This window comes from Arachis ipaensis, chromosome B8, assembly GCF_059453495.1.
Source record: "Arachis ipaensis isolate K30076 ecotype BB chromosome B8, ASM5945349v1, whole genome shotgun sequence".
In the NCBI taxonomy this organism is placed as follows: Eukaryota; Viridiplantae; Streptophyta; class Magnoliopsida; order Fabales; family Fabaceae; genus Arachis; species Arachis ipaensis.
Genome location: NC_142443.1, coordinates 91920889 through 91945173, shown reverse-complemented (window position 1 = coordinate 91945173; position 24285 = coordinate 91920889). Strand labels below are relative to the sequence as shown.

General features: G+C 38.8%; 1 non-coding gene across 1 annotated transcript; it reads right to left on the bottom strand.

Moving 5' to 3' along the window:
* Positions 1-6549: 6549 nt before the first annotated feature.
* LOC148548820 (small nucleolar RNA R71) lies at positions 6550-6653 on the bottom strand. The gene has a single exon (XR_015898823.1). It is a non-coding gene; the product is annotated as a small nucleolar RNA R71 (small nucleolar RNA).
* Positions 6654-24285: the final 17632 nt, after the last annotated feature.

Genomic DNA, 24285 nt, shown 5'->3' with positions numbered 1-24285 from the left:
GGCCAAGGAACGAGCGGACTTCCCTCACAGAGGAGGGGTAAGGTAAACTAGAAATATCATCCACCTTTGCTGGATCCACAGAAATGCCAGTATTAGACACAACATGTCCTAGTACAATCCCTTGTTTTACCATAAAGTGACATTTTTCAAAATTCAATACAAGGTTTGTACTGACACATCTCTCTAATACTTTAGATAAACTATCTAAGCAAAGGCTAAAGGAATCACCATAAACGCTAAAATCATCCATAAAAACCTCCATACAGTCCTCAATAAGGTCAGAGAAAAGACTCATCATGTACCTTTAGAAAGTAGCTGGTGCATTGCACAAGCCAAAGGGCATTCTCTTATAGGCATAAGTTCCAAAAGGACATGTAAAAGTAGTCTTTTCCTGATCTTCAGGAGTTATATGAATCTGGAAATAGCTTATGTAACCATCTAAAAAGCAATAATGTGATTTACCTGACAGGCGATCCAGCATTTGATCAATAAATGGAAGGTGGTAGTGATCCTTACGAGTGGCCTGGTCGAGGCACCTGTAATCAATGCAGACTCTCCAGGCGTTCTGTACTCTGGTTGCTATGAGCTCTCCATGCTCATTCTTCACTGTAGTGACTCCAGACTTCTTGGGTACCACTTGTTCTGGTCTTACCCATTCACTGTCTGAGATGGGATAGATGATATCCGCCTCAAGTAGTCTGGTCACTTCCTTTTTGACAACCTCCAGGATAGTGGGATTCAGTCTTCTCTGGGGTTGACGAACAGGCCTAGCTCCCTCTTCTAAAATTATTCTGTGCTCACAAACTTGAGGGTTGATGCCTTCTATGTCTGCCAAGCTCCATCCAATTGCCCTTTTCTGTTTCCTCAGTACATTGAGTAACTGCTCTTCTTGTTGGGAAGTGAGTTCCCTTGCAATAATAACTGGAAACTTCTGCTTGTCTTCAAGGTAAGCATACTTGAGGTGTGGAGGGAGGGGCTTATAATCTAATTTCTACTCATGGTCAGGCTCTGGATTATCTGGGGCTGGTGATAGTGGCAAAGGACCTTCATTGTCCTCTGAAAGTGTCTCCACACTTGGACCTTGTCCGGTGTACTTCTCTTCTAACTCCTCCTGGTGAACTTCAGCCATGGTTTCGTCTATGATGTCACACTAGGAGATAGAAAGGTCATCCAGAGGGTGCTCCATAGCTCCATTTAAACTGAATTTCACTATTCTGCCATCTATTTCAAAGGAATAAGTTCCTGAAAATGCGTCCAGCTTAAACTTTGAAGTCTTCAGGAATGGTCTTCCAAGCAGGATTGATGATGGCTTTCCTGAGTCATTAGGGGGCATTTCTAGGATATAGAAGTCAATGGGAAATGTGAGTCCCTTAATGCTCATTAATACGTCTTCAGTAATTCCAACCACTGTAATTATGCTTTTATCTGCTAACACAAAACGAGCTGCTGACCTTTTTAAGGGAGGGAGCCTCAAAGTATCTGATGAGAGAACTTTTGCGTGGTCTAGAAATTCGCAGATAAATCCTCGTTGCAAGTATAGTTTCTAAACCAACAAAAGTCCTTTCATACAAAAGTTTTGGTTGTCACAAGTAACAAACCCCTTAAAAATTGATAACCGAAGTATTTAAACCTCGGGTCGTCTTCTCAAGGAATTGCAGGGAAGTATGTTCTTATTATTGGTTATGAGTCTTGTAAATTGGGGGTTTTGAAAGTAAGGAAGTAGTATGTTGAATGATAAGAAGAATAAAATAAATAAATAACTATAAAATAGACTCTTGGCAAGGTATGAAAACTGAAAGTCCTATCCTGGTTATCCTTATCAATTGTAATGAGAATTGGATTTTTCTCCCACTTTGTTAACCTCTAACTATGAAGGTAAGTTAAGTGGATGAATTAATTTTTATTCCTTAGGTCCTAGTCTTTCCTTGGGAAAAGTTAGAGTTATTGGAACTCGAATTAATTCTTGAAGAATTCCAATTTTCAATCAATAATGAATTTGTTAACTCAAGTGTCTCCAATGACTCAACCAAAGCTAAAAGGGAAAAATCTAAATTATTTATATAAATAAAGGAAAGCAATCATAATTCTGAAATACCTCAAATTATATCAAATAAAGAGAATCCTTAACTTGGATGGTTCATAAGCCAATTAGGCAACATAATTAATACAAGCATTAAAGCATCTGAAAGTAAAAGAGAAATATAAAATAAAAGCAATATCGAACCTGTGACTGAAGATGAATTGAACTAAACTAATAGAAATCCTAAAATCCTAAATCCTAAGAGAGAGGAGAGAACCTTTCTCTCTAAAAACTAGATCTAGATCCTAAAATTGTGAATATGAAGGTATGATGATGAATGGATGCATTCCCCCACTTTATAGCCTCTAATCTATGTGTTCTGGGCTGAAAATTGGGTCAGAAACAGCCCAGAAATCACTCCCAGTGATTTCTGTTACGTTCAGGTCGCGGGAAAGTGACGCGGAGGCGTTGTCCACGCGTTCGCGCGGATTGCAATTCGCAGATGCGACGCGGGCGCGACATTCACGCGTTTGCGTCATCTAACTTCGAGGCAGCTATGATAAATTATATATCAAATCGAAGCCCCGGATGTTAACTTTCCAACGCAACTGGAACTGCATCATTTGGACCTCTGTAGCTCAAGTTATGACCGTTTGAGTGCAGAGAGGTCAGGCTGGACAGCTTTGCAGTTCCTTCAACTTCTTGTATTCCTTCCACTTTTGCATGCTTCCTTTCCATCCTCTAAGTCATTCCTGCCCTGTAATCCCTGAAAACACTTAACACACATATCAAGGCATCTAATGGTAATAAGAGAGGATTAATATTAGCAAATATAAGGTCAAAGAAGCATGTTTTTAATCATAGCACAAAATCAGGAAGGAGAATGTAAACTCATGCAAATAGTATGAATAAGTGGGTAAAGAGTTGATAAAATCCACTCAATTGAGCACAAGATAAACCATAAAATAGTTGTTTATCAACCTCTCCACACTTAAACATTAGCATGTCCTCATGCTAAGCTCAAGAGAAGCTATAAAGATGAAGAGGAATGGTAGATTGTATGAAATGCAACCTATGAATGCAACTAAATACTAAATGCTTTTACCTACATGGTTAAAAGTAAACAAATCCTTCAAGAAGAAGTATGAACTGGATTTCACTAATTCAAATCATAAAAATGAAGTACAAATAGACTTGCAAGAAGAAAATAGCTCATGAAAGCAGGGAACAAGGAATTGAGCATCGAACCCTCACTGGTAGTGTATACACTCTAATCACTCAAGTGTTTAAGGTTCGATTCTCTCAATTCTCTACTAAGCTTGCTTTCTAAGGCTTGCTCTTTATCTAACAATCAACAAAAAATTTAATGCACAAATACACAAATCAAGAGGTCTTTTAAGGGTTGTAATGGGGTTAGGGTCAAGGTAGGATTGTATTTGGTCAAGTGGACTAAAATCTGAATCCTTAATTAACTTAAACTTTTCCCACCTAACTTAAGACAATCCATGTAATCATAATATAACATCTAACTATCCATTAACCATGTTTTACACATATTCATGCATTCTAATTTTAAGTACAGAACATAAGCATTGCTTTCACCACTTACTTTGGGGCATTTTGTCCCCTTTAACTTATTTGCTCTTTTTCTCTTTTTTTCTTCTTCTTTTTTTATATTTTTTTCTTTTATTTTATTTTATTTTATTTTTTTCAATGCATATGGTTAAATTATTGAATGCATGAACATGTCCTAAATATTTCTTTTCACATTTTCAGAAAATTCTAACATACTCAATTCTCAAACCAAATGTTTTCAAACCCAATTTTCCCACACTTAATTCATGAGCACTCTCACTAGTCTAAGCTAATCAAGGATTTAAATTAAGGACATTATTGTTTTTTGCTTAGAGTTAATGATGTGCTAAAAATAAAGAACAGAGGGGTAAAAATAGGCTCAAATTGGTTTGCAAGGTATAATGAAGGGTTAAGGCCATATGGGTATGTAAGCTCAGTGAAACAAAGGCCTCAATCATATAAGTGCATGCATACATCAAACCATGGAAATACGTTAGTGACAAAGGTGAATGTCACTAACGTTGGCTCATCATCTCTCCTCCTCACGTTAGCTTCCACGTTAACTAAGTTAACGTGGGAGTTAACGTGGCTCATTATGGCTTGTGTGGGCTCCTTCCAATGTTAGTGACAATGTTAGGTGTCACTAACGTTGGCGATCACCTTCCTTCTTCACGTTAGCTTCCACGTTAACTAGGTTAACGTGGGAGTTAACGTGGCTTATTGGGGCTTGTGTAGGTTAATCCCAACGTTAGTGATAATGTTTGGTGTCACTAACATTGTCGACCACCTACTTTCTTCACGTTAGCTTCCACGTTAACTAGGTTAACGTGGGAGTTAACGTGGCTTATTGTGACTTGGCCAACGTTAGTGACAAAGTTGAATGTCACTAACGTTGGCTTCCCCTTTACTTCTTAACGTTAGAGGCCACGTTAACTAAGTTAACGTGGCTCTTTACGTGGCCACTTATGAGCTTGGTCCAACGTTAGTGATAATGTTAAGTGTCACTAACGTTGGCTCCCTTTACTTTCTTCCACGTGAGAGTTCACGTTAACTTAGTTAACGTGACTCTTGACGTGGGCAATGATGGCTTCGAGAGCATTATTGGCGATTACATTTCTTATTAACTTTGCAAGTTACTCCCATTCCACGTTAGTGCCCACGTTAGTGTAACTAACGTAGCCACTAATGTGGTTCTTCTTTGCTTCCTTTGTCCTGAAATCAAGCAATCAAGTGCATCAAAGTTCTGGTCCAAGTCATGGGAAATGCAACATCAAATTTGTCATAAAATTCATGCAAAATCCTCATGAAATCATGTAAAGTGCACAATGTATGCTTGAATCAAGATGTAAGTGAATATCTACCCAAAACTAGCTTATTTTCTAAGGAAATGCATGAAACTACCCTAAAAACAGTAAAGAAAAGGTCAGTGAAACTGGCCAAAATACCCTGGCATCAGTTCCTGGATGAGTTCAAGCACAAGCCACCATAACAGGGAGCTCACCAAATGTCCAACTTAAGGACATTTGGAACATATAACGTGGACTCGAACGTGGGAGCTAAGGGCACATTGGAACGTTAGTGACAAAGGTAAGTGTCACAAATGTTCTCGAAGGTTGGCAAGCCTACGTTAAAAGAGCCACGTTAACTAAGTTAACGTGGACTCTAACGTAAGGAAGGGGGAGACTTCTCAACGTTACTGGGAAAGGTGAGTCCCAATAATGTGTGCGAAGGACATAGAGGCAGCCACTAACGTTGAAGTTAACGTGGCTCTTACTTTGTTGAGGAAGGTTAGTGAAAAAGGTAATTGTCACTAACGTTCTCGAACCCATATTTTCACTGAACGTTAACACCACTAACGTCCTGAGCTAAAGTCTCTGCCCACTTCACACTTTCTCTCTGCAAGTAAAGCCAAGCCCAATGAAGAAGATAACTGCTTCAAACTCAAGATCCAAAGGCCCATACCCAAGACTTGAAGAGCCAACTAGAAGATCAGAAGAGTAGTATATATAGGAGTAGCTTTGAATTGAAAAGAGAGTTGGAAATTAGAGGGAGCCTCTTGGCGTAGAACTACTCTCTGTATTTTACCTTCTCTGCACTTCTAGTTTCATAATGTATTCTCCATCTTTGTTTTCATTTTCTAGAGCTATGAACAACTAAACCCCTTTCATTGGGTTAGGGAGCTCTGTTGTAATTTGATGGATCAATACTAGTTTTCATTATTCTTCTTCTATCTTTTCTCTTGATTTTACTTGAAAGCTTTCGATCTTCATCCAATTGGGTAGTTATCTTAGAAAAGAAGCTATTCAAACTTGGATCTCTTCTGAACCTTGAAAGAGGAATGAAGAGATCATGCTAGAAATGCTTTCTCATGCTGGACCAAATTGGGTTTGGATGGATATGTGACTATAATCCTCTCAACACTTGATTTGGGAAATGCATGTGGTATAATCAGTGACCATACTTCATCTCTTCTCATGAGCAATTGACCAAGGAATTGGCTATTGATCAAGGTTGAGAGATTGAATTACAAGGAATTGTAATTTGATCACTTAAGATTGCCAAGGAGATCAATGAGTGCATTGATTGAGGAAGAGATGAAAATGAAATTGATCCGGAGAAAAGGAAACTGTGGAAGTAGCATTCAAAAGCCAACCATCCACGCCAACAATTTTGAACTGAAGCCACAGCTCATCACCTTTGTTCAGAACAACTGTTCGTTCGGAGGAAGTGTCCAAGAAGACCCCAATCAACATCTAACCACCTTCCTGAGAATTTGTGACTCAGTGAAGTCTAATGGTGTTCATCCTGATGCCTATAGACTGCTTTTATTTCCATTCTCACTCAAGGACAAGGCAGCTAAGTGGCTGGAGTCTTTCCCAAGGGAGAGCTTGACAACTTGGGAAAATGTGGTGAAAAATTTCTTAGCAAGATTTTACCCCCCTCAACGAATCAATAGGCTGAGAGTTGAGGTCCAAACTTTTAGGCAACAAGATGGTGAGACTCTGTATGAAGCATGGGAGAGGTTTAAGGACCTGACAAGGAGGTGTCCACCTAACATGTTCAACGAATGGGTGCAGCTGCACATTTTCTATGAAGGGCTATCTTATGAATCAAAGAAAGCAGTAGACCATTCATCCGGAGGATCTTTGAACAAGAAGAAGACCATTGAGGAAGCCATAGATGTCATTGAAACAGTAGCAGAGAATGATTATTTCTATGCTTTTGAAAGAGGCAACACTAGAGGAGTAATGGAGCTAAACAATGTAAATGCTCTGCTGGTCCAAAACAAGCTCATTACCCAACAGCTGGCTGACCTCACCAAGAAGATAGAGAGGAACCAAGTAGCAGCAATATCCACTTTATCAACAACCCAAGAAGGAGTGAATAAAGAAGCAGAGGGAAGTCAGGAGCAAGTCAACTACATTGGGAATTCACCTAGGCAAAACCATGATCCATACTCCAAGACCTATAACCCTGGATGGAGGAATCACACAAACTTTGGGTGGGGAAATCAACAAGACCAAAGCCTTGATCAAAGACGCCCAAATCCCAACAATGCAGCTCACCAACATTTCACATCTAGACCATATCAATACTCCCATAACAACACCTCTCCACATCCATATCAAAACCAAAATAACTTACCTCATTCTTCCACCTCTAATCCCAATCTACAATCATTTGACGACAGACTCTCAAGGATTGAGAATCTACTTGAAGGCATAGGCAAAGAGATTCAAGATAGTAAAGCATTCCGAGAAGAAGTGATGTCCAATATGCAGAATCAGGATGCTACCATCAAGAAACTTGAGACACAAATTGGCTACTTATTCAAGCAAATTTCCAGCCACAACCTTCGCAACAATACTAGCTCAACACAGAGGGAGGAGTGTCAGGCTATCACCCTTCGGAGTGGGAAGGAACTGAAGGAAACCCCCCAGAAACCACAAGAAAAGGACTCAGATAAAGAGGAAGAAGAGCAGGATGGAGCTCAAGTTCCTAATCTGAGTTCACAAAAAGGGGAAGGAGTACTGAAGCCAGACATACCAAGAGTTCCATATCCTTAGCAATTAAAGAAGAAGGGGGATGACAACCAGTTTTCGAGATTTTTGGAAATCTTCAAGAAACTACAAATCAACATACCCTTTGCTGAAGCAATAGAACAAATGCCACTCTACGCCAAGTTTTTAAAGGAGCTAATGACTAAGAAGAGAAGCTGGAAGAACAACGAGACTGTAATATTAACCGAAGAATGTAGTGCTATCATTCAGCACAAACTACCCCAGAAATTGAAGGATCCCGGGAGTTTTCAGATCCCTTGTATTATAGGGGAAATCACAGTGGAAAAGGCTCTTTGTGACTTAGGAGCCACCATCAATTTGATGTCGGTAGCTATGATGAGAAAGATGAAGATTGAGGAGGCTAAACCAACAAAGATGGCCTTACAATTGGCAGACCAATCGTTCAAGTTCCCGCATGGCGTCGTAGAAGATTTGCTAGTGAAAGTGGGAGATTTTATCTTCCCAGCAGACTTTGTAGTGCTGGACATGCAGGAGGAAGCCAAGGCTTCCATCATCCTGGGAAGGCCATTCTTGGCCACTACTGGAGCTGTCATTGATGTACAAAAAGGAGATCTCACCCTGAGATTACACAATAAAAAAATGACGATCAATGTGTTCAAGGCCATGAGTTACCCACAAGAACAACTGGGGGAATGTATGAGGTTGGACTCACTTTAAGAGGAAGTGCAGGAGAGTTTTGAAGAAGAAGAGTCTGAAGAGCCGGAAAGAATAATAGAGGAAGAGTGTACATCAAGTGAAGAGGTTGCAACAAAAGAAATTGGCATACCAGGTGCACCAAAGGAAGAGAACGAAAAGTCAGAAGCACCTAAACTTGAATTCAAAGCACTGCCACCCACTCTCAAATATGCATACTTAGGAGAAAATGAAAATTACCCAGTGATCATAAGCTCATGCCTCAGCAAAGATCAAGAGGATGAACTGATCAAAGTACTGCGACAGCACAAGGATGCCATTGGTTGGACACTTACTGACCTGAAGGGGATAAGTTCGGCCGTATGCATGCACAAGATACTGCTAGAAGATGATGCCAAACCATCCATTCAATCCCAAAGAAGGTTGAACCCAATCATGAAGGAAGTGGTACAGAAGGAAGTTATGAAGTTATGGCAAGGGGGGTAATTTACCCAATCTCAGACAGCCCCTGGGTTAGCCCCGTGCATGTCGTCCCAAAAAAGGGAGGAATTACCGTAGTTCCCAATGAGAAGAACGAACTAATTCCTACAAGGACAGTCACAGGATGGAGGATGTGCATAGACTACAGGAAGCTCAATGAGGCTACACGAAAAGATCATTTCCCCCTTCCATTCATGGATCAGATGTTAGAAACACTTGCAGGGCACACATATTATTGTTTTCTCGACGGTTATTTAGGATATAACCAAATAGTGGTTGATCCCAGAGATTAAGAGAAAACCTCATTCACTTGCCCATATGGAGTGTTTGCCTACAGGCGCATGCCATTTGGGCTATGTAATGCACCTGCGACTTTCCAACACTGCATGCTTTCTATCTTTTCAGATATGATAGAAAAATTCATTGAAGTTTTATGGATGATTTCTCAGTATTTGGAGATTCCTTCCCTAGTTGCCTACATCACCTCGCCTTGGTATTGAAAAGATGCCAAGAGACCAATCTGGTCTTGAACTAGGAGAAATGTCACTTTATGGTGACAGGAGGAATAGTCCTTAGTCACAAAGTTTCTAACCAAGGGATTGAGGTTGACAGAGCTAAAGTAGAACTTATTGAAAAACTGCCTCCACCCAGTGATGTCAGGGCAATTAGGAGCTTTTTGGGGCATGCTGATTTTTACAGAAGGTTTATTAAAGATTTTTCAAAGATAGCCAAACCCTTAAGCAATCTCCTTGTATCTGATACACCATTTATCTTCGATGAAACATGCATGTTAGCCTTTGAAAATTTGAAAATGAGGTTGTCCTCTGCTCCTATCATTTCCCCACCTAATTGGAAATTACCGTTTGAATTGATGTGTGATGCATCTGATTTTGCAATTGGGGCAGTGTTAGGACAGAGAAAAGACAACTTAGTCCATGTGATATACTATGCTAGCAAAATCCTTAATGATACTTAAAGAAATTATACCACTACTGAAAAGGAGTTACTAGCAATAGTTTTTGCATTTGACAAGTTTAGATCATATCTCATTGGTACTAAAGTGGTTGTTTTTATAGATCACACAGCACTTAAATATTTGTTTGCCAAGCAAGAATCAAAACCAAGACTAATAAGATGGATCTTATTGCTGCAGGAATTCAATATTGAAATCAGAGACAAGAAAGGAGTGGAGAACAAGGTAGCAGATCACCTATCCAGGATTCCTCAGGATAAAGGTGGAGCACATGATACGAGTGTGAACGAGCTCTTCCCTGATGAGCAGTTGATGACAGTTCACAAAGCACCATGGTTCGCAGACATTGCCAACATCAAGGCAACTGGGGCCTTACCTCCATAGATCAATAAACATCAAAAAAGGAAGCTCATGAATGATGCAAAATACTTTGTCTGGGATGAGCCATATCTCTTCAAGAAGTGTTCAGATGGAATCCTTAGGAGATGTGTTTCGGAAGAAGAAGGACGAGAGGTCCTATGGAATTGCCACGGCTCATGCTATGGAGGCCACTTTGGAGGGACAGAACTGCAGCAAAGGTGTTACAAAGCGGATTTTTCTGGCCCACCCTTTTCAAGGATGCCAAAGAACTAGTAAAGAGCTGCAATGAATGCCAAAGATCTGGAAACTTGCCCAAAAGAAATGAGATGCCACAAAATTTCATCTTGGAACTAGAATTGTTTGATGTGTGGGGAATCGATTTCATGGGACCATTCCCAACCTCATATGCAAACAAGTACATCTTGGTAGTAGTGGATTAAGTTTCCAAGTGGGTAGAGGCTATTGCAACCCCAACGAATGATAACAGGGTGGTCATGAACTTCCTCAGGAAGAATATCTTTAGCCGGTTTGGAGTCCCACGAGCACTCATGAGTGATAGAGGGAGCCATTTTTGTAACAGACCACTAGAAGCTCTTCTCCTACGATATGGGGTAAAATACAAGGTAGCCACGCCTTACCATCCCCAAACAAGTGAACAAACTGAGATATCCAACAGAGAGCTTAAGAGGATCCTGGAAAAGACTGTGGTTGCATCAAGAAAAGATTGGTCGAAGAAGCTGGATGATGCTCTTTGGGCATACAGAACAGCATTCAAAACACCACTTGGAATGTCCCCATATCAACTGGTGTATGGGAAAGCTTGTCATTTACCACTGGACCTGGAACACAAAGCTCTCTGGGCTATCAAGATACTAAATTTTGACAGCATTGCTGCTGGTGCAAAGGGGATCTTGCAGCTGCAAGAGATGGAGGAATTCAGGTCACAAGCCTATGAAAATACCAGGATGTATAAAGAGAAGGCAAAGAGAAGACATGACCTGCATCTTGCACCCAGGAGTTTCGAAAAGGGGTAGCGAGTACTCCTTTACAATTCCAAATTGAGACTGTTCCCAGGAAAACTCAAATCAAGGTGGTCCGGCCCTTTTCTTGTCACAAAAGTTTCGCCATATGGACACATCGAAATCATGGATGAAGGTTCAGATAGGACTTTTACAGTGAACGGACAAAGACTCAAGTATTATCTGGGCAACATGGGGGAAAACCCCAGAGTACAGTATCATCTCAGGTAAAGGAGGAATCGTCGAGCTAGCGACGGTAAAAGAGCGCTCTGTTGGGAGGTAACCCAACCTCAGGTAGTTTCCTTTTCAGCTTTATTTCAATAAAGGTCATAAGATGTTTCCCCTGTATTGCGAGGAGTTAAGTTTGGTGTTCCACACCAACACAAACTAAGAGTGAAAGTGTAATTCTAAGTTTGGTGTTCCACCAAAGGATATTAGTTAGAATCACACTCCACTCCCAAAGAACATTGCTAGCTCCAACCAATCAAGGGAAACCACTTAGATGTAGTTAGACTTTAGGTAATCATTGTTTGTTAATAACAAGATATGAGGTTCTCTGCATATATGCAATGTTTTGCACTGGGCAAGGAACTAAGTTTGGTGTTCACACACCAAATTAAGTTCAAAAGTCACAAGCATACATGCAAGCTAACTATTTCTCAAGTACTTTGGGAACAAGCAACTTCCAATAACTTTGCAGGAATCTTATGAGGAAATGGTGCACCTTCACCCAAAGAAGTGAGGTAGCAAGGACTAGGATGGTGACAAAAAAAAAAGAAGGCAACTAGAAATCATCACCCGAAGGTTGTATTGTTACTTAATTCCATTGTACTTAGAATGTTGAAAATTGAAAGTCCGAATGCACTTTTGATCAATAGTGACTCGTTAATTGGAACCTTTTTCAATTCTGTCTTTTAAATTTTTGGTTGAAGAGGTCTATGATTGCTAGTCTTTATGTCACTGTATCCGTACTTTGCTTACTTGTATGCTTGTCCCTTTGAATCAAATAAAAAAGAGAATGAGTGTTTTAAAAGACCAGAGAGGAGTTCATACTATGGAGTAAGTTCATGAGTTTATGGTATAGTCATAAGTTAGCTAAGTTGGTTCAACCATAAGGTGGGAAGACAACTATCTGTCCTGAATCATATGCTTTGAATACACCCTATGAGACTAGCTAAATAAGAAGATCCTAATGAGAAAAAGGGAAAGAACAATAAAGGTTGAAAAATAAAAGAAAAAGAGTAAGCAATAAGGCTAGGCACCAATGGTTTTAATCTTGAGGCATGTGTCTGTGGTGCTCCTGTGTGCGGGATCTACTTGGATGAATAAGCTCTTAGGGGTGCCTTATCACTTGGTAACTTGGGTTAACTAACTCGGGATTATCAGTTGAAAGTCCACTATCAAGAGTAACCTTCACTACAGAGCATTTAGTAACCCAAAGAGGTCCTGGACACCAAGGTCTCAAGAAAAGAAAATAAATAAACTATATGCCTGTGGTGTGTATGTATGGGGGAAAGAGACTTGAGGGAGTAAGTTCTTAGGGGTGTCTTAACACCTAGCACCTTGAACCAACTGGTTCGGGAGTGTTGGCTGAAAGCTTATTTTAAAAAGTCGCCCCCTTACAGAGCATTTAGCCTAAGAACACAAATAAGCCCTGAAATAACAATAAAAGGATCAATGAATAAAAGTCTCATGGGATGCAATCACAGTGAGTATTCTAGGACATGATAAAGGTCTGAAAGCCAGGAATGAATCTAAGTTGCTATGCATAAAACCACCATAAAACCAGGGGCATGACCTCCACAAGAATGACTCATTTCTCTTAGCATTCCATTCATCATTCTCTTGTTCCAGTACTTGCTTAGGGACAAGCAAGCTTTAAGTTTGGTGTTGTGATACCAGGGCATTTTGGCCAGTTTCACTGACCTTTTCTTTACTGTTTTTAGGGTAGTTTCATGCATTTCCTTAGAAAATAAGCTAGTTTTGGGTAGATATTCACTTACATCTTGATTCAAGCATACATTGTGCACTTTACATGATTTCATGAGGATTTTGCATGAATTTTATGACAAAATTGATGTTGCATTTCCCATGACTTGGACCAGAACTTTGATGCACTTGATTGCTTGATTTCAGGACAAAGGAAGCAAAGAAGAACCCCATTAGTGGCTACGTTAGTTACACTAACGTGGAATGGGAGTAACTTGCAAAGTTAATGAGAAAAGTAATTGCCAATAACGCTCTCAAAGCCATCATTGCCCACGTTAAGAGTCACGTTAACTAAGTTAACGTGAACTCTAACGTGGAAGAAAGGAAAGGGAGCCAATGTTAGTGACACTTAACATTATCACTAACGTTGGACCAAGCTCATAAGTGGCCACATTAAGAGCCACGTGGCCTCTAACGTTAAGAAGTAAAGGAGGAAGCCAACGTTAGTGACATTCAACTTTGTCACTAACGTTGGCCAAGTCACAATAAGCCACGTTAACTCCCATGTTAACCTAGTTAACGTGGAAGCTAACGTGAAGAAAGTAGGTGATCGATAACGTTAGTGACACCAAACATTATCACTAACGTTGGGATTAACCCACTCAAGCCCCAATAAGCCACGTTAACTCCCACGTTAACCTAGTTAACGTGGAAGCTAACGTGAAGAAGGAAGGTGATCGCCAACGTTAGTGACACCTAACATTGTCACTAACATTGGAAGGAGCCCACACAAGCCACAATGAGCCACGTTAACTTAGTTAACGTGGAAGCTAATGTGAGGAGGAGAGATGATGAGCCAACGTTAGTGACATTCACCTTTGTCACTAACGTTGGAGATGGCTAGCACAGCCACGTTAGAGGCCACGTTAACCTAGTTAACGTGGACTCGAACGTGGGAGCTAAGGGCACATTGGAATGTTAGTGACAAAGGTAAGTGTCACAAATGTTCTCGAAGGTTGACAAGCCTACGTTAAAAGAGCCACGTTAACTAAGTTAACGTGGACTCTAACGTAAGGAAGGGGGAGACTTCTCAACGTTACTGGGAAAGGTGAGTCCCAATAACGTGTGCGAAGGACATAGAGGCAATGTTAGTGGAAACGTTTGTGCCACTAACGTTGAAGTTAATATGGCTCTTACTTTGGTGAGGAACGTTAGTGAAAAAGGTAATTATCACTAACGTTCTCGAACCCATATTTTCACAGAACGTTAACACCACTAACGTCCTGAGCTAAAGTCTCTGTCCACTTCACACTTTCTCTCTGCAAGTAAAGCCAAGCCCAATGAAGAAGATAACTGCTTCAAACTCAAGATCCAAAGGCCCATACCCAAGACTTGAAGAGCCAACTAGAAAATCAGAAGAGTAGTATATATAGGAGTAGCTTTGAATTGAAAAGAGAGTTGGAAATTATAGGGAGCCTCTTGGCATAGAACTACTCTCTGTATTTTACCTTCTCTGCACTTCTAGTTTCATAATGTATTCTCCATCTTTGTTTTCATTTTCCAGAGCTATGAACAACTAAACCCCTTTCATTGGGTTAGGGAGCTCTGTTGTAATTTGATGGATCAATACTAGTTTTCATTATTCTTCTTCTATCTTTTCTCTTGATTTTACTTGAAAGCTTTTGATCTTCATCCAATTGGGTAGTTATCTTGGAAAAGAAGCTATTCAAACTTGGATCTCTTCTGAACCTTGAAAGAGGAATGAAGAGATCATGCTAGAAATGCTTTCTCATGCTGGACCAAATTGGATTTGGATGGATATGTGACTATAATCCTCTCAACACTTGATTTGGGAAATGCATATGGTATAATCAGTGACCATACTTCATCTCTTCTCATGAGCAATTGACCAAGGAATTGGCTATTGATCAAGATTTGAGAGATTGAATTACAAGGAATTGTAATTCGATCACTTAAGATTGCCAAGGAGATCAATGAGTGCATTGATTGAGGAAGAGATGAAAATGAAATTGATCCGGAGAATGCAACATCTCCTTAGCCCAATGAACTCCCCATTTCTGATCTTACCCATTCTCTTTAATTTCTGTCATTTACTTTTATGAGCAATTACCCCATTCCCATTTAAGATTCTGCAATTTACTTTCCGTCATCTACATTCAGCTCTTTATTTCCAGCATTTACTTTTCTGTTATTTACTTTCCCGCCATTTAATTTTCTGCAATTCTCAACTCAAATTCTGATTCGCTCAACTAGAACATTCCTCTAGTTAAAGTTGCTTGATCAATCAATCCCTGTGGGATTCGACCTCACTCTATTGTGAGTTTTTACTTGACGACAAATTCGGTACACTTGCCGAAGGAAATTTGTTATGAGACAAGTTTTTCGTGCATCAGAAATCTCCACCAATGTTTGTAATTCCAATTGCCTCCGGGATCCCAAACTAGGCATAGAAAGCCTTCAAGCAAGTTAAAGCACGTGACAAGGCCCCAAGAGTGTTGATTGCTAGAATGAATTTCGGGGTCCCAAATCTTGCTTTTGCACCCGTATGCTTGTTGATCATTATGATTCCATCCGGGTAGCAAGCAATCTGAATTCTCACTAAAGTGGCCAAACAACTTCCTAGACCTATTTAGTTGAGCTTTACACCAACCTTTGCGTTTAAACTTAAAGCTTCCAACCATAATGAACCTTGCAGGACAATTCTTACCACTGGAAATCTTCCTCTTACTCCTAATGCCACAAAGAGCTCTAAGTTGACCATCCGTCTCCAGTAGCCCATATTCAAGTGGGATTAGAAAGCTAAGGGATATGAATTTTACCCACTTGAATGTTGTGAAGGATGATGGCAACTTAGGGGGAGGGGTCTCCAATAACTTTGGCAAGGTGATTTCAAGCTCCACTCCCTTGTGCTCTTTGACAACTTCCACCTCTTTGCAAACTTCTTTAATTTCAACCTCTTCCTCTTGGTAGCTTTCTTCCAATTCAATCTCTTCTTCATTACTTACCAAGGGCATAGGAGGTTGTGCTTCTTCTTCTTGAATCTCCATAACTTGATCAACCTCTTCAAGGTCTTCAACCAGGCTATGCCTTAGAGGTTGTACACCCTCCTCAGCATCAAGTTCAATTGCCTTGGAAGGAGGTTCCATAACCTGACTTTCCCATGGAGGGTCAGCATCTCCTAAGTCTGCAACCACTTTTTCCTCTTCAATAATTATAGCTTCTTCCATTTGTTCCAGTACAAAGTCATGCTCCGTACTGTCCACTGGGTTTCTAATATCTCCTTCATGCTACGTTCTTCATTAGATTGTCTACATGAAGCCATGGGGGTTTCTTGAGTGTCCGAACGTCGGGAAGATAATTGATTTATTGCTTGATTCAATTGGTATAGAGTTGCAAGAAATTGATCCACTTGTGACGATCTTGTGATTCTTGTTGACGATCCACTTGATTCTAATATTTCCTTGTGACGATCCTGTGATTCTTGTTGCGCTTGGATATCATAAGTAGGACCATAAGGCTCTTGGATTGATGGATATGGATATGGTGCATATGAAGGTGGTGGTTCTTAGGAGTAATTGGGTTGGAATTTGGGTGGTTCTATATATGGTTCATATGGTTCATAAGGTGGTTGGTATGGTGGATACGGGTTAGGGTCATATGTGTAACAACCCTGATTTTCGAGTACATGAGATCTTTTCTGAAAGTACGGATTTTTCCGGAAGATCAGTAAAGGAAACACCTCTGATATATCATCAAGCATCTCAATCCTCATTATCATTATGTCATTCATAAGCTAGAACCTCCTCTGAAGCAAGCTTGATAATCCAATCGGGAAGAACCTAGCTTTTGAACCGTATCGGTTGGCAGTTTTGATTCCGATTTTTTAGAGATGTTTTTATGAGTGTTCCGATACACCTAGTTTTAGTAGTTGTACACCAGAGATATTTTAATATTATTTTAATCCACCTCCAAGCCAACCAATCACAACTCACCTTACACCCCCAAGACCTCCAAGGCTGTCTCATTTCTTCATTTTGGCCAAAAATAACAAGAGAGAAAAGAGAGAAACTTTCATGAACACTTAATCTTCAAAGCTTGATTTCTTCTGAACTAAAATTCAAATCAAAACTCCGATTTCACCAAAATGATCCTCTCTTCTTCCTCTACATAACCATGTAACTTATCAAGGATGGAAATAAGGTGAGATGGCTGTCTCCCTCCTATTTCAATTCGGTTTTCAAGGAAAACCATGCAAAACATGTGTTTTCTTGATGTTCTTCCTTAGGAATAATGCTTAACTTGACTTGAGGGCCAAGAAACGTGAATTTCCAGCAAGTCTAAGGTGAGATATATCTTCCTAACATACTGAGTGAGATATGGTCAGTTGAGAGTTTTTGGATTTAAAGTTGTTCTTAATGTGATTTAGGAGGAAAAAGTGCTTAAGGACCACCTGAAAGTCTAACTAAATTAGGAGCAGCAAAACCAGGTAGGGATTGACGAATTTAATCTTGATTGATTGTGTTTGAGTTGTGTGATTATGATATGGTTTGGCAGTGCTTGAAATTGATTGTTTGTATGAGTAATTCTTGTTGAAATTTTCGTGAAAATTTGATGAAATTTGATGACATTCAAGCTATGAATGTATGTTCTTGTGGCTGCTGGAAAATGAAACCCTAGAGCTTAAATTGGGGTTCAATTTGTGTTAAAATCATGTAAAAAATATGGGGTTTTAGTGGCTGGAAATTTATTTTGAATTTTGGTAAAAATCGGTTGCTGAAAAGACTGAAAAATGGGTAAAAACAGAGAAAGAATCTGAAGAATTTACGAAGAACACGAAGAACACTTTGAGTGTGATGAAGAATATTGAAGAACACCTTTTAGATCTTAGAAAGGGCAAGGAAGTAAAATTTTTGGTGGTTAAGGGGTTATATGGTAATTTCTGGAAGCTAGGGTGGTAAAAGTAGAAATATTAAAAGTTACGTGTGGTAAGAAGTGAATTTTAAAGGTTAAAAGTAAAAGGTAAGTTAATTTTCGAAAATTAATGATAAAATAATAAATAAAAATAAAATATTAAATAATAATATTTAATTAAAAATAATATTTTAATAAAAATAATAAAATAATACGAAGAAGGCAATTTTCTTTAAAAGCTTTAGAAAGACAACTTTAAGCGCAGAATCTCATAATTACCTTCATAAAACACTTAGGGAGTGGTAATAACATGATAGTGAGGCAAAGATAAAGAAAAGTTAAAAAGTTAAAGAAAAGATAAAAACCAAAGAAAATTCTGTAAAGTTTTAATGACAGAAAAACAGACAGAGATTAGTGAACGAACTAGGGCAACATAGTTAGTTCTTGAGTTTCGACTAGGGTTAGGTATTATATGAAAAGTTAAACTGTTTCAGTATAGACTTAATAAACCTATACTTGGGACAGACTAACTATTCATACCGAAATTTACATAAGCTTTAAATACATACGTTAAATAGAGAAATCAGAGCAGAGTAGAGAAACACAGAGAACAGGGCAACCAGAGTAAAGTAAAGAGATAAAGAGAAAAAGAGTAATATAGATACAGAGGAAAGAGTAATCAGAAAAAGTAAAGAGATACAGAGAACAGAGTAATCAGAGCAGAGTAAAAAGACAAAGTGAAAAGAGTAATATGATAAAGAGAATAGAGAACAAGTAGAGGGCCTGTTGAAAGGTCATTTGTTGAGTTAAGGCAACTCCAGAGATATTTGTATATTCATCTGCTGCTTTTCTGTTGGCCCTAGAGGTCCTGTAGGCCCAAGTTCACCTACAGTGAGTTGTTATTCCTGCAGGCCGAAGTTCACCTACAGTGAATATCAATTGTGTATCTCAAGGTGTTGCTCCTGTAGGCCGAATTTCACCTACAGAGAGTTGTGATTTCTGTAAGCCGAAGTTCACTTACAGAGGTGCTATTTCTGTAGGCCGCAGTTCACCTACAGAAAGTTGTTGTGCTTTAATTAGACTTTTTCTGTAAGCCGAAGTTCACTTACAGAGGTGTTATTTCTGTAGGCCGAAGTTCACCTACAGAAAGTTGTTGTGTTGTGCTTAGAGTATTCCTGTAAGCCGAAGTTCACTTACGGGAGTGCTATTTCTGTAGGCCGAAGTTCACCTACAGAGAATAAGCCATATCTAGGACTAGTTCCTGGGTAATGTCGGGCTGCAGGGTGTAAACCGACACGTGAGCTTATGGCCTGCATAGGACAGACATGCATCATACTTGGTTGTGCATTTCCTTTGTTATGATTGTGGTATGAATGTATGCTTTCCTTGTTTGTATTCTATTCTCTGTGTCTGTTTTGTATTTTCTTGTATCCTTCTGTTTGTGTGCTGTTTTTTATTTCTCTATTTCCTCTATTTATCTTCTTCTTCTATTTACTGCTTTCTGTATTTTGCCATTCGTTTGCAAAACAACATATAATTAATGAACTTAACTAATAACCCCGACCCTACTAAGAACTCCCCAGTTCTTACCCCTTCTCTCTCCCTTCCCTCTTCAAATGGAAGCAAGAGTTCCTTTCTGTAGTTCGTTGACAACCGTTTATAAAAAGGATTCCGCTCTAGGTAGTCTTCTGAACCTAGGGTGAATATCATTCTCTGTTTATATGTATATACTGTGAGACCAGCCGATGTCTACACCTCGTTTGTATGTGAACTTTAACCTAAATCCTGTGTACGAGACTCCTGTTGTGTGGCTACTTCATGAGGTACCAAAGAGACGTCCTATGGCAATGTCTGATCCTGTAGAGGAGTAGCAGATGATGTCCTACATTTTGATGACGTTCTACCTGACTTGAGTTTTGAAGACCTAGAACGTACTTTCCCTCGCTTTAGTAGTTTAGAGGGACTAGGTGAGTATAGAGTCTAGGTTAGCCTGGGTGCCAGCTTAGGGACTTCTTGAACAGGTCAGGACCTGGGATATTGTATGTATATATATGTATATAGTTATTATTTAGCTATATCTAGGGGTGTTCTAACTAAAAGTCTATACTCTAATAAAGGCTGGATCACCGAATATTGTCAACTACTTGTGATGTAGTTATGTGTGGTTGTTTATAACTGTATTATCTGTTATCATTTGTGACTTGATTATTAATGATTCTGTTTATTAATCCAAGCGTTTTTAAAAAAAAAGTACCTCGCAAATTAACTACGTTTTTAACAACGAATCAGGATCATATGATAAATAATAGATAATAATTAGGAAGACAAATTGGTAGCGCTCAGTTTCTGGTATGATCTAGACATATTAAAAATTGGGTCGTTACAATATGGAGGTGAATGGTGTAAAGAGGCTTGTGAGTTTCGTGGTTCAAAGCTATGTTGAGAGGACGGTCTATAAGCACAGGGTGGGGCATGTTGGTAAATACAAGGGGGTCCACCATATCTATCAGCTTGGTATGCAGTGTTGAGTGGTCCTTGCCCATGATATCTTGGAGGGTGTTGTTGCCTAAAGGGTTGATCAGATCCTCTTGGCTCCATCCATCTTTGATTGCTTAGACCTTGATGCATATTCCTGTTATAGCTTCCACTCCTTTCAATGGATTTAGAACCAAACTCAAAGCGAGAGGGGTGAGAATTCATGGTAGCTAATAATAATTAAAAACGAAAATAAAAACAAATTTAAATAAAAAGGTTATTTAATTTTTTGAATTTGAAAATTAAATTTTGAAATTTGAAAATTAAATTTTGAAATCTGAAATTTGAAATTTTGAATTTTAAATTTTTTAAATTTGAATTTTGAAATTTGAAATTTGAAATTTGAAATTTAAATATTGAAATTTGATTTTTAAAATAAGATAAGATAAGATTTTGAAAAAGATATGATTTTTTTGAAAAAGATTTAAATTTTGAAATTTTAGATTTTGAAATTTGAGATTTTAATTTTAAATTTTTAAATTTGAATTTTGAAAATTGAAATTTGAAATTTGAAAATTGAGTTTTAAATTTTGAATTTTTGAATTTAATGAGGAAAGAGAAAAACAATAAAATGGCACCACACTGAAAATTTTTAGATCAAAATGAAGAAAACAACTAAGAACAACTTGAAAGTCAAGATGAACACGAAGAACAACTTGAAGATCAAGATGAACACCAAGAAAAAATTTTTTTGAAAAATTTTTTTTTAATAACTAAATAAAAACCAATAACCTCTTAATTTACGAAAAAGAAAACATAAAAACAAAAATAAAAACCAAATAAAACAAGCAAAAAAAGCAAATATTTACAATAACCAATAATAAGGCACACGTTTGCAATTCCCCGGCAACGACGCCATTTTGATGAGAGAACTTTTGCGTGGTCTAGAAATTCACAGATAAATCCTCGTTGCAAGTATAGTTTCTAAACCAACAATAGTCCTTTCATACAAAAGTTTTGGTTGTCACAAGTAACAAACCCCTTAAAAATTGATAACTGAAGTATTTAAACCTCGGGTCGTCTTCTCAAGGAATTGCAGGGAAGTATGTTCTTATTATTGGTTATGAGTCTTGTAAATTGGGGGTTTTGAAAGTAAGGAAGCAGTATGTTGAATGATAAGAAGAATAAAATAAATAAATAACTATAAAATAGACTCTTGGCAAGGTATGAAAACTGAAAGTCCTATCCTGGTTATCCTTATCAATTGTAATGAGAATTGGATTTTTCTCCCACTTTGTTAACCTCTAACTATGAAGGTAAGTTAAGTGGATGAATTAATTTTTATTCCTTAGGTCCTAATCTTTCCTTGGGAAAAGTTAGAGTTATTGGAACTCGAATTAATTCTTGAAGAATTCCAATTTTCAATCAATAATGAGTTTGATAACTCAAGTGTCTCCAATGACTCAACCAAATCCAAAAGGGAAAAATCTAAATTATTTATATAAATGAAGAAAAGCAATCATAATTCTGAAATACCTCAAATTATATCAAATAAAGAGAATCCTTAACATGGATGGTTCATAAGCCAATTAGGCAACATAACTAATACAAGCATTAAAGCATCTGAAAGTAAAAGAGAAATATAAAATAAAAGGAATATCGAACCTGTGACTGAAGATGAATTGAACTAAACTAATAGAAATCCTAAAATCCTAAATCCTAAGAGAGAGGAGAGAACCTCTCTCTCTAAAAACTACATCTAGATCCTAAAATTGTGAATATGAAGGCATGATGATGAATGGATGCATTCCCCCACTTTATAGCCTCTAATCTGTGTGTTCTGGGCTAAAAACTGGGTCAAAAATAGCCCAGAAATCACTCTCAGCAATTTCTGTTACGTTCAGGTCGCGGGAAAGTGATGCGGAGGCATTGTCCACGTGTTCGCGCGGATTGTAATTCGCTGATGCGATGCGTCATTCACGCGTTTGCATCACCTAACTTTGGGGCAGCTATGATAAATTATATATCAAATCGAAGCCCTGGATGTTAGCTTTCCAACGCAATTAGAACCGCATCATTTGGACCTCTGTAGCTCAAGTTATGACCGTTTGAGTGCAAAGAGGTCAAGCTGGACAGCTTTGCAGTTCCTTCAACTTCTTGTATTCCTTCCACTTTTGCATGCTTCCTTTCCATCCTCTAAGCCATTCCTGCCCTGTAATCCCTGAAAACACTTAACACACATATCAAGGCATCTAATGGTAATAAGAGTGGATTAATATTAGCAAATATAAGGTCAAAGAAGCATATTTTCAATCATAGCACAAAATCAAGAAGGAGAATGTAAACTCATGCAAATAGTATGAATAAGTGGGTAAAGAGTTGATAAAATCCACTCAATTGAGCACAAGATAAACCATAAAATAGTGGTTTATCAGTATCATATATAGACAAAGGCATTATACTAACAAATGCTCCTAAATCACACATGCAGTCAGAAAATATCACACCACCAATAGTACAATTGACCATACATGGGCCTGGATCACTACATTTTTCAGGTATACCTCCCATTAAGGCAGATATAGAACTACCTAAAGGAATAGTTTCTAATTCATTAATTTTGTCTTTATGTATACATAAATCTTTTAGAAAGTTTGCGTATTTAGGTACCTGCTGAATAACATAAAAAAGGGGAACAGTTACCTCAACCTTTTTGAATATTTCTACCATTTTGGGATCAAGTTCCATCTGCTTCCTGGGCTTCCTTGCAATTTGTGGAAATGGAATAGGGAGGGCGTTTCTTGCAGGGTCTGCCTCTTTTGGTGCTTCCTTCTGTGGTTGAGCGTCTACTTCTTCACCCATGTCTTGTATCTCATCTTCCTCTTCAGCATCCTCTACTTCTACCACCTCTTCAGCTGAGTCGTGTTCTGATGGAATTGGCTCTTCCTGATTCCTCTCTTGCAGTGTGGTTCTGGACCTTAGGGTGATGGCATTGATACCACCCTTTGGATTGGGCAATGGTAGAGAGGGAATTCCGCTGGAGCTCAAAGGCTGGTTGTTGGAATTATTTAGTGACCCAATCTGTGATACGAGAGCTTGTAAGGTAGAGTTCAGACCATTTAAAGTAGAAGTAAGGTTGTTTTCCATGGCTTGCTGTCTCCGATCAATAGATTGTAGTAACTCATCATTAGAAGATGAAGAGGGATAAGTGATCTGAGAGGTCTGCTATTGGTTGTGCTGTGGTCCTTGGAATTGCCTCATGTGAGGTGCTCTGTAAGGCTGGTTCTGCTGCCTGTTATTGTTATTATTCCACCTCTGATTTCCTTGATTGTCTCTGCCTCCTCTGTTATTGTTGTCCTTCCAATTCTGGTTAGAATTATCTCTCCAACCCTGGTTAGAATTGTCCTTCCATCCATGGTTGTAACTGTCACCTTGATTTTATCCTTGATTGGGGCGGTCATAAAAGTTATAAGTGGCTGCTACAGTGTTGTCTTCCTGCTGGAGCTGCGGACATTCATCAGTATAATGGCTATAATCAGTACAGATCCCGCACACTCTTTGTGAAACCAACTGTTGGCTTTGCTGTGGTGGAGAGGGCTGAGTTTGCTGAGCTTGTTGTTGACTCAACTGCATCTACTTCAGTAAGTTGGTTATTTCGCAGATACTTTGAGTTAGAGCAGAAGTCTCTCTGCTAGAGGATACTTCTGCAACAGTTTTTGACCGGCTTTATTTCTGCCTGTGATTCCTAGTAGATTTAGCTAAGTCGCTGATCAATTGCCATGCCTCATCAGTGGTCTTGTACTTTTT